This window comes from Carcharodon carcharias, chromosome 13 (assembly GCF_017639515.1).
Source record: "Carcharodon carcharias isolate sCarCar2 chromosome 13, sCarCar2.pri, whole genome shotgun sequence".
Lineage (NCBI taxonomy): Eukaryota > Metazoa > Chordata > Chondrichthyes > Lamniformes > Lamnidae > Carcharodon > Carcharodon carcharias.
Genome location: NC_054479.1, coordinates 47,812,816 through 47,830,735, shown reverse-complemented (window position 1 = coordinate 47,830,735; position 17,920 = coordinate 47,812,816).

Below are 17,920 nucleotides of genomic sequence, written 5' to 3'. Positions count from 1 at the left end.
CATAAGCGCCATCACATTCTGTGACCAAATCATAGTATAATCATTTATCAAAATGGAAAGGAACACAAGGTGGTTTTCTAGCCTCCATATTAGTTGAGGGAAAAATTTCATCCATGCCTATAGTTTATGGCTATGAACTGCCTCCTCTTTGCATCACCATAAATACCACAGTATGATATTATACTCTGTAAATGTATGAGGAACTCAGTGCCTCACTGCCATGATCTGCTTGGACAGGCTACAATCTGATAAGTACAGCAGCCACCTTTCTTACACACAATTTCATTTTCTTCCCTTTAGCAACGGCATGTGGTGCATATCATTGCACATCGTTTTGAATTTGCAAAAGCGCATGGCACAAGGACCTATAAAATCAGTTGTGACCGGCAAGATGGTGGCCTAGCACAGTAGATCATGAAAGTGATATATAGTAATGTGGGCAACTTAATTACCCACAGTGTGTGGCCCAGCTATTATGCCATATATAAGTGCCATACAATAGCCAGGCAAGGATAAGACAGCTTCGACTGAACTTCCATCAGATCTTTACAGAGTCAGTAATGAAGATCGGTTAAGGTCACCTTCTTATCCTCCCAACCTAAACACAGGTATTAGTCAAGGAAAAAGTGTGATAAAACTGGATTAATAGACACTTAATATATTGGTCTCAATCTAGTTCACAGTGGATATGGAGCACAGTGGAAAACCACTGCTAATTTGACACAAGTTGATATCAAATGACAATCTCCTTTAGGGAGGTCACGGAAAGACTTGAAGGAAAATGGAAAAATGTCATGTGTGGTAAGGGGCACTCTTTTGAGATTGGACAAAGGTTTATTATTTTGGCTGATTAGATAGAATCTTATTCTTCGTCTAACTGTGTTATTGCTGGCCTAGAAATGTCTGATGTTGCAACTGGGCGTATTTAATCCTCAGTATTGATCCCAGACTCTATGAAGTCTGGTGCTTTAGGGCAAACAAGGTCATTTCTGCTGATCAGCACCCTACATTTCCCCTGTAGTCCTCTTTCGACCCTAATTTCCAATGGTTTAAGGTTGACCCGTATTGGTGACGGTGATTTAACTTTCTTGAGTACAAGCAACACTTAATTCATTATAGTAACAGAGCAGTAATTTACAACTGAGTACAAATGAGATTTATACTACCCTGTAATATACTGAGTAGAGGTGGTAACAGCATGGTTTGCACCCCTTGCCCTTTGCTCCTGGTCCATCTCCAGGGTGACTCCTGCATTCTTCCTAAAGGTTTTCATTCGCTCCTCATCTCTTGCTTCTGATTCATCTCCTGAGTGCCTCAAGTTCTTCCTCTATCTTCTACAATGAGAATGACCCAAACCTACTAGGATTTCTCTCATAAATCAGAGCCAAAGAAATATCTATCCAATCATATTTTTCCCATATCCACCACTCTACCCAATCATGAGGCTATAAGTTTTGGCCTTGGACCTCCTTTACCTGCTTTAGCAAAAACTTTTTATGTCCTTTGTTTCTGTTTCCATGGCAGTGACACAATAAATACCTTGATAATAATGAATGTTCTAACTGTCCCAAAGCTTTAGTGCATGAAAGTTAGCAAAAAGGATTTGTTATTCATTATATTTCAACAGTTTACAAAAGCTGTGTATTCCAACATTCAGAGAAGAGAGATAAAAGATGAAACTAAGACAACTCAAGAGACAGCTCTTGTTTTTTTCCCAGTGATAAAGTGTGCTTTTCTAAAACCATGAGGTCACTATGCACCCAGAACATTGAGTCAGCTGCAACCCTGAGGCAATATGTGTTTCTTTTGCAAAACAGAGAAGCCCATAGTGCCATTTAAATCTTGCAAAGCTCCATCCCTCAAAAGCCCATATTCTTACACCACCTCACGTGACAAATCAATGTTCCTTCACGTCGAACAACTCTTGAAGAAAGCACTTGGGGAAAAATGTACTCAGGATGGAAGACCTCAGAGTGTGACCTCTATCAGAATGTGTCTTGGTGGTGCGATCATTGACCAAGTTGGCCAAGTAAAGACAGGTAACATTCGCACCATGTAAGTGTCATATAATGACCATCCAAAGCACAATGAAACCCAGCCAACTTCCCAACATCTTGGACATGCACCACTGATCAGGGGATACCGTAGCATAGTGATTATTCTACTGGAATAATAATGCAAAGGCCTGAACTAATGACCTGGAGACATGGGCAGAACTTTAACTTTTGGTCCCAAATGCAGTGGGAGAGGCCAGAGGCCAGTCTAAAAGTTGAAAGACAGAATTAGAACTCAGGTAGCCAAGCAGTGAAGGACAGAACACTGGAGTCTAGTATTCATACATTTTTAAGCTTTTAGTTACGGAGGCATATATTGCATTTTGTACACCTTGAACCAACAATGTTTGTTTTAGAACAAAAACAGAATTACCTGGAAATCTCAGCAGGTCTGGCAGCATCAGCGGAGAAGAAAAGAGTTGACGTTTCGAGTCCTCATGACCCTTCGACAATTAACACACAATTTACATACATTTAACGGATAGTGAAACGTTTTAACTCGGGCACAGGCTTGGCATTTCATTTTTGGGTTTCCTGGCCAATCAGGGTTGGGCGGGTGTAATCATCAGTGCCTGCCCCCCTGCCCCTGACCCAAGACTCCCCACCTGACTGTTAAAAGCTGAATATTTAAGGGGACCTTGGTAGAAGTCAGAATGGATTCATTCTGCAATTGACAGGACAGAGACAGGAACTTTACTGATGTAGACTCCACATAGGAAGGCTGCCTTCCCACTTTCTTGGAAGCATTTCTGGAGTTCATGTTGTGGGCTCTAAGGGCCTGCAGGGAAATATTAGCCCAGACCTTCTGGTTTCAGTCACACAGAAGACTGAGATGTTTGCTGTTACTGAGGGACGCAACAGCATTGGAAGTTCCGGGTTGATTTACACCCGAACTCAGAGCTTGTATTTTGCCAAAAATGGCTCTGTGGGTCACTTAGGGTTGTTCCTAGCAGGCGTAAAGCCTGCACAGGGCTACAGACCTTTAAATCAGTGTCAAATCACTCCAGCATCACGCCCGTGCCCTTGGATCTGCTTGCACCACCTCCACCCCTCCCAGACTCAGATCACCCCCCCCCCCCCCGCTTCCTTTCCCACCCCCACACACTGGACACTGGTCACCCCCTTCCCCCCTCACACGTCGCCTCTCCTCCAACATCAGACAAACTTAGAAGAGGAGGATTCTGGTTAGTGAGCCAGGAAGGGGGGGTGGGGGGGGAGGTTGCTGGGGGGATGCTGAGCAGAGCTGGGCGGGTGTGGTAGGGGTGCAGCACCAGGGTGTGGGAGGTTGTGGGGAGGAGGTGTTGCCAGTGTTGGTGCTTGAGGGTGCAAGTGGTGAGCTGGGCCGGGAGGAGGGGGTTGAGCAGTGCCGGGAGTCAGGGGTGGTGGTGATGAGCAGAATTGGAGGGTGCAGGCATGATGCTGGTGAGCAGAGCCAGAGTTGATGGAGTTGACAGGAGTGGAGCACCTAGATTTAAAAATAAATAATAGATACATTTAAGAACACCGAAAGCCACTGAGCTGAATACAGATTCCATGGGGGGTGTCTTCAGTTTGTGACCTGAAAGGGGATGGAGCATTACTTCAATTGCACCTTGATGTTAGGAATTACTAATCACCTCTGTGATGAATCCACACTGCAGCCAGGAGAGAAATTCCTAACATTCCATGGCAAAAAGAAGTAAGGCTGCAGTTTCAAACACAGTCAGCAGTGTGTACTCCTGCTTCGCTGCTGACCAGAAGATCTGGGCCTTTATTCCTAGCAGACAGGCAGAAGAGTTCAACCTCTAAGAGCAAGCAGGCATGGCTGGAAGTCACGCGAGAGGACAGCAGCAGGGGCATGATCCCACAATCATAGATATAGTGCCAAAAGAAGGGTAGGTGGGTAAGTGGCATCACACACTCAAGTACCCCCTCAGTCTGGCTTTCACATCCTTCTCCAACACAGTATTCCCCAAACCAACACACCAAGCAGCTCCATTCATCCCTCTCTTGAGGCACCTTCTCACATCCCCTTCTGAACAGCCACCAAAACATGTAAGATAATACCCTATAAAATAAAGTGACATCAGCACAAGGCAAGCCGCTGATTGGCGAATCTGCTTTTATTTATGTCTTAACTTTATTTCAGGTAAGTCAGTTAATATTCTAACAAACATAGGCAGGACAGGGCATCTCAATCCTGTACGGTGCACATCCTGTTTCATTGGAAACTCCAGGATGCTTCTCATGTCCAGGACAACTATATGTGCAGGAAGTGTCATCAGGTAGAACAGCTCACGCTCCAGGTTTCTGCGGTGTATCTGCAAGGATGGGAATTTTATTTGAATATCACTTCTACAGCTGGGGAATTGAAACTCAGTTAATTAATTAAATAAATCTGGAATTAAAAATCTAGTACCAGTTCTGCTGACCATGAAACTACCAGATTGTCCGTGAAAACCCATCTGGTTCTCTAATGTCCTTTAGGAAAGGAAATCTGCTGTCCCTACCCAGTCCTGCCTATATGTTATTCCAGATCTGCAACAATGTGTTTGACTCTTAATTGCCCTCTAAATGGCTTACTTGTATAAAATGCTATAATAAGATTAAAACCAGCGGGCCACACGGCATCAACCTAGGTACTGGACTTGGGCATGACAAAGATACACCCTGCCCATTTCACCCAGCAAAGTTCTCTTCACTAACATCTGAGGATTTGTGCCCACAGACAAGTGTAATGTTCTGGCATAGTCATATTTGTAGAATAACACCTTTTACCCAACATTCCAGACTCCTCCATCATCACCCTTAGCTATGCATTGTCCAACAGCAGGACAGACCCACCAGAAGCAAAATGCTATTCAGACAGGAGGAAGTGCCCTGAGAATCCTAAACATTGACTCTGGACCCCATGTAGTCTCATGGCATTGGTCAAACATAGACAAGGAAACCTCTTTTACCATCTAATGCCCCCCCCACCCCCCCACCCCCCCCCCCCCCCCCCACACACACACACACACACACACACACACACACACTTTCTGGTGAATCAGTACTCATCCATGTTGAACAGCAGTTGGAAGAAACATTCAGGGTTGCAAGGACACAGAATATACTCTGCCTCAGTGGAGGACTTTAAAGTTCATCACTAAGAATGGCTAGGTGGCACCACAACTATGCACCATTGGTCAAGAGCTGAAGGACATATCTGCCAGACTAGGGCATGTGGCAGGTGGTGAGAAAACCTAGACAAGGGAAAGACCTACTCCATCTTGTCCTCACAACTCTACCTGTTGTATATGTATCTGTCCTTGGCAGTATTGGTAGGAGTGACCACTGCACTTGAGGAGTGTGAAGACAAAGTCCCATCTTCACATTGAGGTCACCCTTCATTGCCTTTTTGGCACCAACATTATGCCGAATGGGATTCATTAAGAGCAAATCTAGCAGCTCAAAACTGGGCATCCATGAGGTGGTGTGAGCCATCAGCAGGACTGTATTCCACCACAATATATAACCTTATGGCCCGGCATATTCCTCCCCAGTATCACAGGAACTAGTCTTCAACCAATTTGATTTACTGCATGTAATGTCAAGAAATGGATGAGCTCACTGGACACAGCAGAGGCTATGGAACCAGACAGCAACATCTCTGTAGTGCTGAAGACTTGTGCTCCAGGTCTAGCTGAGCCCCTAGCCAAACAAGTGCAGAATTGGCATCTACCTGACAAAGTGATAAAAACCAGGGCATATCCAACCTGGCTGATTACCATCCCATCAGCCCACACTCGATCATCAGCTAAGTGATGGAAGATATCATGAACAGTATATCAAATGGCTCTTACCAATGGTCTGCTCTCCAATGCTCAGGTTGGATTCTGCCAAGACCAGGCTTCATTACAGCCTTGGTCCAAACATGGATAAAAGAGCTGAAGTCCTAGGATGAAATGTGGGTGATGGACCTTGACATCAAGCAACATTTGACTGAGTATAGCAGCAAGGAGCACTGGTAAATTTGAAGTCAAAGGGGATCTGTGGGGAAACTCTCCATTGGTTGGAGTCATGGCTAGCACAAAGGAAGATGGTTATGGTTATTGGGAACCAATCATCTCAGCCAGGACATTACTGTAAGAATTCCTCAGTGTAGTGTCCCATGTCCAACCATCTTCAGCTGCTTCACCAATTGCCATTCTTCCAACATAACATCAAAAGTGGTCATGTTCCCTCATGATTGCATTGTTCACATCCAAACACAGCTCTTCAGATACTGAAGCAGTCTGGGCCTGCATACAGCAAGATTTGGACAACATTCAGGTTTGGCCTGATAAGTGATAAGTAATGTTCGTGACCCACAAATTCCAGGCAATGACCATATCCAACAAGAAAGGATCTAACCACCTTCCCTTGACATTCAACAGCATTGTTGTCATCATTCCCAAAAATCTACATCCTAGGGGTCACCATTGACCAGGAATTTAACAGTATCAGTCACATAAATGTGGTGGTCTGAATTTTCAGCCTGGCGTGTGAGCGCGCTTGGTGGGACTGGGAGTAGTGTCGGATGAGGGTAAGTTCCAATGGAAAGGGAAGAGACTGGCGTAGGATTTGAGAGATGTGGGGCTGTGGTTGTAAGACTGACAGGTGAAATGCAGTTATTCCTGTTACTCGTGTTCGAAAGATGTCCATTTTTGACTGGAAACCAAGCTGTGTGCACTCTGACATCGTAATGATGTTTGACGCTGACATTTCTGCTTCCTCCCTCAGATGGCTCATCAGCACAGCCCCAATCTCTTGGCCTCTGAGGGTGAACAGCTGTCAGATGCACCCCGTGTCACATCCTCCCACTGCACCATGCACCAGCGGAGATAAAGGTACATAGGTTAGCATAAGCATTTCAGAGCAGATGGTAGTGCACAGTGGTGAAGGCACATCATACTCGCCTGAGAAGCTGGCGGAGGCAGAGAGTCCATAGAGCACCAGCACTCAGAGGATTGCTCGATTCCAGAATGATGCTGAATCCGAGGCAGATGATGAGCCTCTGGAGTCGTCCATCAGTTGGTAGGTGCTAGATGTCCAGTGGGATGCTTGGGAAGATCTGGCAGAGATCCCTAAGGGTCTACGTTCCATAGTCTCAGTGTCCGAGGAGCCCTTGAGCACTGTTTTGGCCCAGAGCTCAGAACACACAGACTCCTCCATAGAGAGAGTGGCGACTCTCATGGAGAGGCAGTTCCAGGAACTCAATCAGGAGTTTCTGGGTTGTGTTCAGACCTGCAAGCCCATACACTGGCAGTGACATCAGCAGGTCGCTGCCAGTGTGAGAGATGAATGAGGCACCTAGTAACTGTGCTCGCTGTCCGTTCATCTATGGTGAGCATGGAGGTTCAAAACAACCTCATGTTGGCAGACGAGCTGCAGCTTTTATCTGCGGGCTCCTCTCAGGGCACTCTGGATGATGGCAGTAGCTCATCTACCCCTCTGCTAGTGACCATTAATCTGAGGAGACTGCGACAACTGAAGGGTGCCCTGCCATCGAGCTGGACTCTCCCATCCTGATGGGGCCTACACAGGCCCCAGTGACCAGAGGATGGCTGCCAAGATCATCAAGGCCGTCAGGGTAACACAGTCAGCAGTCTGCCTCCAATCCAGCTGCCAGCAAGGGGCTGGGTGCGTGGGGGCATCAAGATGTAGCACTCACAAATGGAAGTTTAAGTCACAAAGATTGCATAAAGTGTTGTCATGGGTGATTTATGTTTCCTTGGCAAATACGGACTGATCATCTGCCTTCATTATAAAAATGTTACATTATGTGCGATGGCCTTAGTGTGCTTCATGCATTTGATAGGGAAGAGGCCTAGAAGTCGCGTGTGACACAGAGGAAGGACTGAAAAGTTTATTTCAGAGGTCGGACCTTGACCTAAGGGTGACAGGATTGCCTCACCAGGTACGGTTAGTAAGGTGGCGTACCCTTTGCCATCACCTTGACTCCTTGCTTTGGATGTCTAGCTGAAAGTCCTCTGAGTCAGTGCCTCCCTGGTCTCCCTGCCTCCCATAAGGGTCCTCACATCAGGATCCTGTCCATCATCCTGGGGCTCCTCCGGCTCCTCCTCAGAGCCAGCACTTGAGTCGTCCCCTGCGGCCTGTGGAGCAGGATCGCTGTCTTCATCCTCCAATGGGTCCCCCCCTTGACAGAGCCAGATTGTGCAGTGCGCAGCAGACAACAACAATAAGCGAAATACGCTCAGGAGGATATTGAAGATCTCCCTGAGTGATCCAGGCAGCGAAGCCTCATCTTGAGTAGGCTTATGGTCCTCTCAATTACTGCCCTTGTGGAGACATGACTGTGATTATAGCTCCCCACAGCTGCAGTCCTTGGGCATCTCAGTGGCGTCATCAGCCATCTTTTTAGCAGATAGCCTTTGTCCCCCAGTAGCCAACCAGTGAGCTGGAACAACGAAGAGTCTTGCACCTGGGAGTGACAGATGTTGTAGGCATCATGACAGCTTCCTGGATACCTGGCACAAACCTGTAGTATCAGAGTCTTGTGAGCACACATGATCTAAATGTTGAGGTAGTGGACACCCTTTCCATTGACAAAGGCACCTGGCTCCCCCGCTGGCACCTTTATGGGCATATGCATGCAGTCAATGGCTCCCTGGATGTGGGGAAATCCTGCAATTGCAGCAAAGCCTCTGGCTCACTCAGCCTGGCTGGCTTCTTCAGTCTGGAAGTGAATGAAGATACTGACCCTTCGGAACAGAGTGTCAGTGACTGGCTTGATGCAGCTGCGGGGAGCCGATTGGGTGACAACACAGATCTCCCAATGACCCTTGGAAAGAACCTGGGGCATAAAATTTCAGGGCAACTGTAACCTTAAGAGCCACTGTCATAGTTTGGCCACCTATACAGCTGGAGGCGATTTCGGGACCGATCATTTCGCATTTGGAGGTGACAGTCTTTCTGGAGAGGCAGAGCCTTCTTCTGCACTGAAACTCAGACATGTCCAGGTAGTATGAACACTGCCTGTAGACTCTGCCTGCTGGATAATGACATCTTCTCGAGACTCTTATGCCTTGCGCTTCCTGCCGGTCCTGCACCCCTTCTGGCTGAGCCTTTCCGTTTCATAGGTCCCACTCTGGGGCGCTGCCTGCAGGCAGCTGGCCTCCTCTCCCTTCTGGCACTCACCTCCTTTTCTGAGGAGCTCCCTCCAGCAGAGTAAGCAATCCCTATTTTTGTACAGATGGCTGCATAGGTTTCTGCACTGCTGGGGCCTCTTGGCAGGAAGCCTCTGCAAATGTTGAAAAATAGGAGTTCTCCAAACGCCAAAAAAATGCCAGAAACTATCTCTAAACCAACTACAAGCAATTCAGAGCCTAATTCCTAACTACTCACCTTACCATCAGCTTTTGGGCCTTTTATTCAGCTCTGGAGATAGAATGCATGAAAAACGTAAAGGCCGCCTGGCGAAATGGACCGAGCGTAAAAGTGCACGGGCCACTCAAAATCACAGCCAATTGCCTTTTAATTGACCCGTTAAGTGTTGGCTGATGTGGTTCTGACTTCCGCACATGGCCACCGACTGAAACATCCCAACATCATCGTGCCCAATTTTGCGATTGAGCGTGACTGCAGCAAGCCCGCTTAGCGAGCGCTATATTCTGGCCCAGGCCCACAAGAGCAGGTCAGAGGCTGGGAATTCTGTCAGGAATGACTCATTTTCTGACTCCCCTAAGCCTGTACTCCATTTACAAGGCACAAGTCAGGAGCGTGATGGACTATTCTCCACTTAGCTGGACGACTGCAGTCCCAACAACACTGAAGAAGATCAATACCATCCAGGATAAAGCAGCCTGCTTGACTGGCATCTAATTCACCACCAGCGCACAGTAGCAGTAGTGTACACCCATATATAACACGTGCTGCAACGTCTTGCTGAAGCTTTTTTGACAGCATCTCCCAAAACTGCAACCTCTGCAAACTAGAAGGACAAGGGCAGCAAGCGCATGGGAACACCTTCACCTACAAGTTTCTCTCCAAGTCACACACCTTCCTGACTTGGAAACATATCATTGTTCCTTCATGATTGCGGGGTCAAAATCCTGGAGCTTCCTACCTAGCCAGCACGGTGGGAGTACCTTCATCTTACCAATTGCAGCACTCCAAGAAGGTGGCTCATCAACATCTTCTCAAAAGAAGCTTAGGATGGACAATAATTGCTGGCCTTGCCAAATGACACCAACATCCTCTGAATAATTGAAGTGAAAAAGAAGCTTAACTGGACCAGCTATATCAATACCATTGCTACAAGAGCAGATCAATTGCTGGGTACTCTGTGCTGGGTAGCTCACCTCCTGACCTTTTAAAGCTTCCCACCATCTGCTGGCCACAATTCAGGAGTTAGGTGGAATACTCAGCACTCAGCTGGACAGCTGGAACTGCAACAAAACTCAAGGAGCTCAACAAGATCCAGGACAAAACATTGGGCTTATTGAGTGCCATTGCCACTGGGCCTGATCTCCACTAGCTAGAATGCTGGAAGACTATGTTCCCTTTCATGTCACACACCATCTTCTTTTGGACATATATCCCCAATTCTTCATTGCCTTTGGATCACTGTCCTAGAATTTGCTACCTAACAACATTGTGGGGACACATTCAACACAATTACTACAATAATTTTTTGTCACCACGTTAAAGGGAAGATGTGATCACACTAGAGAGGGCACAGAAGAGATTGATGAGGATGTTGCCAGAAATGGACAATTATAGTTATGAAGAAAGACTGGATAGGCTGGATTTAGTTTCTTTGAAAGAGAAGAGGCTGAGGTGAGATTTCATTGACATGTGCAAAATCATGAGGGGCCTAGACAGAGCAGATAGGCAGGACCAAAGAGGACAATAACCAGGGAACATAGATTTAAAGTTATCTATAGAATGATTAAGGAGGAGTAATGGTTTCACCCAGAGAGTGATGGGTGGTTGGAACTCCATCTGAATGGTGGTAGAGGCAGAAACCCTGATCATGTTTAAGGAAAACGCTTGGATGTGCTGTAACCTACAGGGCTACGAACCAAGAGCTGGAATGTAGAATTGGACTGGATAGGACTTTAAAGTGTCATGGACATAATGGGCTGAATGGCTTCCTTTTTTGTGGTAATTCCATGTTAAAAGTTCCACTATCTTCGCAAGGCAACCAGAACTTGGTAATAAATGTATTCTTACCTGATACACCCAGATCCCAAAAGACAAATTAACAAAAGGCTGTGTTTTACATCTCTCACCTTGAACAAAACTTAATCAAAAATAATTAAGTGCCCAATTTTTAACTGGATGTTTCTAGATATCTTCATTATAAAGTTCATTAACAAATTTGTTAAATCTTCGTGATCCACTTTTATGACTGATTTGATTTTCCGATATTTATGGTATCTTTTAGAGGAAACAAAGAGCTGATTTGATGAAGACATTCTGAATGCTATTTTGTAGCACTATTTTTTAGTATCTTTCCCTTTTGGTTGCTTTATAAACATTGCAACCTGTGTTCAGTGAGCCCTCAAAAGCCTACAGTGAATGCAAATTGAGATTTACTCATATTATCTGTTGGACGCTGTCTGATGCACTGTCTAGCCTTTCACTTTGGAAGAGTAAAATACCAGATGAGGAGAGAGTGCAGTATTTTCCATCTGAATGAATGTCTTAAAGTGTCAATCTATAGCAGCTGAATACTATCATTATGCTGTCCCTCTGAGATATAAGAAAGTAGTTCAGAGGCTTTTTCGCATGTAAATTGCAATGCATATTGATGCTTTCACAGTTTAAAACCAACAGCTCAATTTATTTCCAGAGTCTGGCAAAATAAATCCTGAGATGTCCTTTATGGAAGAAAGCTTGCCATCATTCCTCAGCCTGGCTGAAATGTGACTCCAATCCCCCACCAACGAGGCTGACTATTAACTGTCTAATGAAGTGGCATAGAAAATCTCTCCGTTCAAACCATTACAAACACGGACTGCAATAGTTCAAGAAGAAGGCCCACAATCTCCTTCTCAGGGCAACTGAATTTGGACAATGACCAAACTTTGCGGGTGGCACCCACATGCCAAGAATGAATAGAAAAGGTGAATTTACAGGTGGCATTGAAGCATTTTATGTGCATCCTTATTACTTGATTTCCGAGCTCAACATACATAAGAGTGTAAGGAAGTGGGTTTATATGCATGATTATTAACTTCTCAATGTCAGTTATACTCAGGGTGATCTCAGTATAAAATTCTAGCTAGTCAAGGCGCAGATGGGCAGATCTCTTATCAAGGCACTGGGAAATGGGTGGGAACCAATTGCACCTGAATTTAGCCCTGTTCTGAGCTCAACCCCTTATTTGTTGGTAGGGATTTGTGATCGGAGGGTTTGCTAGGCAACACTTCCAGCCCCTCTCCTTTGCATCAAAGGGGTGTCAAGGGAGGTCCCAGGTTATATATCCATATATATATATATATATATATATCTCTCCAGGCTTTACTCCACTTAACAGGCCTTTTGTCAGTATCCTCGGCTGCAGGTCTTAGGGAGTCGAGATTTTTCACTCTTCTGGAAGCAGATTTGGGACCTCCTCCTCATTTTAAGGGGAGCTAGTTATCTCTGGTCACACACCTCCTCGGAGCAACAATTACTAAGGTCTTGCACGTAATGTTAAACATCCCATACAGGGAATCAGGGCAAGAGGTGCATTGTATGGAGAGGAATGGTTAAAACACCTCATATTGGTTAAACTGAAGCCATCTAAACTGTATTTACGTAATTCAATCATCAGTTCCTTTCCACAAGCAGTGCAAATAGCAATATCTTAAGATTGGTTGACACTGTTGGATTACAAGGGTGCACTCATTAACTATTTATCCTAAAAGCCACAGCTGCTTTTGCCTGTGTCTGGAAATAGCTGTCTTGTCTTGATTGGTGAATGCCATGTTTTTCCTTTAGATCTTCATCTGGGTCAGGCTTCACCTCCCACGAGAGTTACCAGACACCTGTTTTGGAAAATATCTAACCCTTCAGATGATAGAATTTTGAGGGGTCCAAATCTGTGGTCGACAGAGCAAACAGGTGAGAACGCTAAAGCCTTGGAGACTATTGACCCAAAGTGTAAAGGTTGGCATTACACCAGGACAGTTGGATATGTGTCATGCCCATCTTGCTCTCCTTCCTGAAACTTAATTTCTCTGCCTTTGGAATGATTTTGGAAAGCCTGTATGTGTCTGCTGTTATTAGGGCAATATAAGATCCATGACCTACATCTGATACCTGGCTCACTGTGAACACATAGAAATGATAGTGAAAGCCCAGCAAGAGGAATCAATTTTCATTACCATTGAATTCAATGGAAATAAAGACCAGGAGAGATGTAGAACGAGCATTGACGCACTAGTTCTGGAGTTTTCCCAATGTGTTTAAAGATACATTCTCATTGTCAATATTACTTTCAAAATTTGAACAGATAACAACAATAATCAGCATTTAAATAATACCTTTAACATAGGACAACGTTACAAAGTTACATAGAAGCATAATCTGACAAAAAATTGGCACTGAGCAAAGAATAACCCAAAGTTATAATTAGCTCTTCTAGTGCTTTCTGTTTTGTCTTCTTTAAAAATCTATATATATTTATATAACTATATGAAAGTTTTGTGTCTGGTGCATATTTGTAACACCTCAGATATTACACTTCAAAATATCAAAATAATATTTTCAAAAGCAGGAAAAATGCCAATTCCTTAGATTCAAGTACAAACTGACTTTCCACTTCACTCGCACTAATGTGTTTGACAGATCTTGAGCAGATGGGAGGCACAGAGAGATATTTGGTGAGACAATCCTTTGACGTGGCTCCCCCATGTTTTCTGTGAGCATTTTGCAGATGTACTATTTTAATTACACATCAAATATACACCAGGGGAGCACAAATATTCAAATGCACGCTTCTCAGTTAGAAGGATCTTTAATGATAGCCAGTGAATTAAAGACAGTAACCTAATCAGCAGCATTTCAGATAAACTTTCACAATGCTACCTAAGCGTTTGCCTGGAATGAAGTAATAGTGGAGGGAGAATACTCTCCAGCTTCAAAAGCTTGTGCAATTGCCAATAATTTGATACATGCTAATCCCAATTGAAGGTAAATGTTCTGGAAACTGTAAAACTGTCTGTTGTCACAAGTCTTCCCTTCAAAATATATTCCACAAATGTGTGCATTATAAAATCATTGCTTTTCTATAGTTTAAAACTCCAGGTTGTCTTTCTTGCTCTGTGTGTTCATAGATTCATTGTAGGCCACAGAGATCAAATTGCTTAGTCATGGTTAACATACTAAATTTACATGCTCCGCCATTTTATATTAAAGTTATTTTTAGCAGATGTTTTCAGCCCTGGATGCTTTTTATGTTAAAAATAGCTCTGTACTTTGTGGATGATGTTCGACAAGGGATTAGAATTAGATATGGCAACGCCACCAGTGAATGCAGCTGTTAAGTTTTTTAAACTCCTGTTAGCTTAAAATCATATGGGGGGATATTTAGACTTTGCATGATAGTGTGAAATGGGTGATAGTGGGTGGTCTTTATTTCCATTTACCCCAGTGGTAATGAAAATCGGGGAGGTGTACAATGGCCTGCAGACTATTGTCACCCGTTTCACACAAGTTCCTCATCAATCGGATTGTGAGGTGGTAAAAGTGAGACTGAAAACAAAACAAAGATGAAACATTCAATCACACTTAAACAAATCACAAGATTTTCCATTTTAGGGGAGCTGGCTGGAGTAGTGAACCAGAGACTAATTCCATGGGGGTGTGGGTTCAAATCCCACCACAGAAGCTGGTGGAATTTGAAAATTAATAAATTTACATGATTAATGAAAATCACTGCTCTCAGTAATTGTGCCATGATATTGCCATTGATTGTTGTTTAAAAAGAACCCATCTAGTTCATTAATGTCCTTTATGGAAGGAAATCTACTGTCCTTACCTGGTCTGGCCTTCAGGTGACTCTGGACCCACACCAATAAGGTTGACCCTTAACTGCGCTTCGAAATGGCTGAGCAGGCAATTAGGGATGGGCAACAATGCTGGCCTTGCCAGAGAATTTGAAAAAAGCCTCCATTTTCCCATAGTCTTGCCTCTCTCTTCTCTATGAGATTATTTGTCTTTACCTCAGGTGTAAATCTCTGGAATACAAAACAACATCATATTCACCTCAACTAGGGTTTAAAATGCTGCAAGATATTATCATTTGAATCCTTAAAATTTGTTTCTATTAATTCTTTCCTTTTCAATTTTAGCAACGCTGTTGTCTGGATGCTCTTAAATGAATAAGTTAAAAAAGTGAGAGCACAAAAGATTAGTGCTAAGATCTGCAACCATTACCTATCAGTGTAATTATAGTTACTAAAGTATTTGTATTATATGTAAATATAGTTAAGGTATCACGAATATATGAATGCTGATGGATAGACCCAGATCAAAGCTATTGACAACCTGGTTTCTATTTAAAAGATCATAAATTACCTGACCAGAGTTGGCTTACTCTGGAGTGCTTTCATTTGCCTGTTATCAATATTTTGAGCTGCCTTGTTGAATGAAGAAGTGATCCATGAGGTTTTCTGTATCAGCAGGGTATTAGAATGGTGAAGGATGAGGGTAGGTATTAACTAACAGGTGACTGATAGGCAGAGCACCATTGGTGCTGAGGCCAAGTCTGCCCCAATTGTATGGTTCAGGTCTCATTAGCATCAAGCCAGTACTATGGGTGGAAATGTGGTGCCCCCAGAGCAGCCTGCTGACTTGAGGCCACTGAAACATTGGGCGGTCTGCCTAGTCTACAGGTTGGAAGAAGGTATATAGGGGAGGAGAGGGGCGGGTTCCAATTCTGGGAGGTTTGAATGCCAGGGAAGGCAGTACCCCAGGCTGGTATGAAACCTTAAAAGAATTAGAAGCAGGAGCAAGTCATACAGTCCCTCAAGCCTACTTCACCATTCAACAGGACCATGGCTGCACTCCTATATCCATTTTCCCATCCTATCCCCATACCTCTTGATTCCCTTGGAGCCCAAAAATCTATCAACTTCAGTCTTGAATATACACAATGATTGAACATAAGAACATAAGAAATAGGAGCATGCGTAGGCCATTTGGAGCCTCAAGCCTGCTCTGCCATTCAATAAGATCATGGCTGATCTGCCCCAGGCATCAACTCCTCTTTTGTGCCAGCTCCTCATAGCCCTCAAATCCCCAATATTTCAAAAATCTATCTACCTCCTCTTAAAATACTTTCAGTGATCTAGCCTCCACAACTCTCTGGAGTAAAGAATCACCCTTCATTCTTCTAAACTCTAATGAATAAAGGCCTCATCCGTTCTTGATAAGTCAACCCCTTCATCCCAGGAATCAGCCTAGTGAATCTCTTTTGAACTGTCTCCAATGCCAGTATATCCTTTCTTAAATACAGGGACCAAAATTGTACACTGTACTCCAGGTGCAGCCTCAGCAACACTCTGTGCAGTTGTAACAAGACTTCCTATTTTTAAACTCCAACACCCTAGCAATACAGGCCAAAATTCCATTTGCCTTCTTAATTACTTGCTGCACCTGAATGCTAACTTTTTATGTTTCATACACAAGAACACCCAGATTCCTCTGCGCTGCACTTTTTTTGGAGTCTCTCTCCATTTAAATAATAGCCTGCCTTTTGATTCTTCCTACCAAAGTGCATGACCTCACACTTTCCTACATTAAACTCTGTCTGCCAAGTTTTTTCCTATTCACTCAAACTATCTATATCCCCTTGCAGATTCCTTATGTCCTCATCATAACATGCCCTCCCACTCGGCCATTCACAGGCCTCTGGATAGAGAATTCTGAAGATTTACAATTGTCTGAGTGAAGAAATCTCTCCTCATCTTAGTTCTACATAATTGGTTTCATATCCTGAGAATCTGATCCTGGTTCTAGCCTCTGTAGCCAAGGGGGAACAGCCTCTCAGCATCTACCCTGTCAAACCATTAAAAATGTTATCCAGTTCAATGAGATTACATCGCATTCTTCAAAACTCCAGAGATTATGGGTTGAATTTTCCCCCCGTTGGGGGGGGATGTAGATGGGTGGGCGCGTGTTGGCGAGCTTCCGATCGGAGGCGCAGCGCCATTTTACGTGGGTGGGCCAATAAAGGCTCGCCCAGTGTGATGTCCACAGGGAAGCACAATGCACTCTCTTTGTGGGTGGGGGGGAATCCCTAAAATCAAGAGCGTGCTCTTTCGTACATGCACATGAAAGAGCGCACTCATCTCCCTGAGGCTAAGTGCAGCCTCAGGGAGATTGGCTCTACTTTCAACAATATTAAAAATAGAAGAAAAAAATTCCCCTACATGTCTCCTCATGTGACAATGTCACATGAGTTGGGACATGTTCATAATTTCCATAACAACTTTATTAAAAATTTTAAAACCCTTAAAGTTGGAAGGGCAGGTCCTTTAATTGCTTAATAGATCCTATCAATGGCCTCAGTTGGCCATTGACAGGTTGGTGGGCCCGCAGCTGGTTTTGCTGCACCCCCACCTTCCTGAAAATTTAAATGGGGCCCTGTGACGTTGGGAGATCTGCCTGATGTCATCCCATGTCATGTTAGGCTTCAGCAAGCGGGCCCCGCTCCCGCTCTCGGCGACAATAAAATCCTGCCCTAAGAGTCCAGTGCCCTTTCTGTCAGTAATTGGAGGTGGCATTACTATGAAGAACTTGCAATGGAACAGTATAATATCCACCAACGCTCTATGACATAACTCAACAGGTAACAAAATGTTTTGCATTAAAATCTGATTTTGAGGATTAGGGGCCAGCATTTGCTT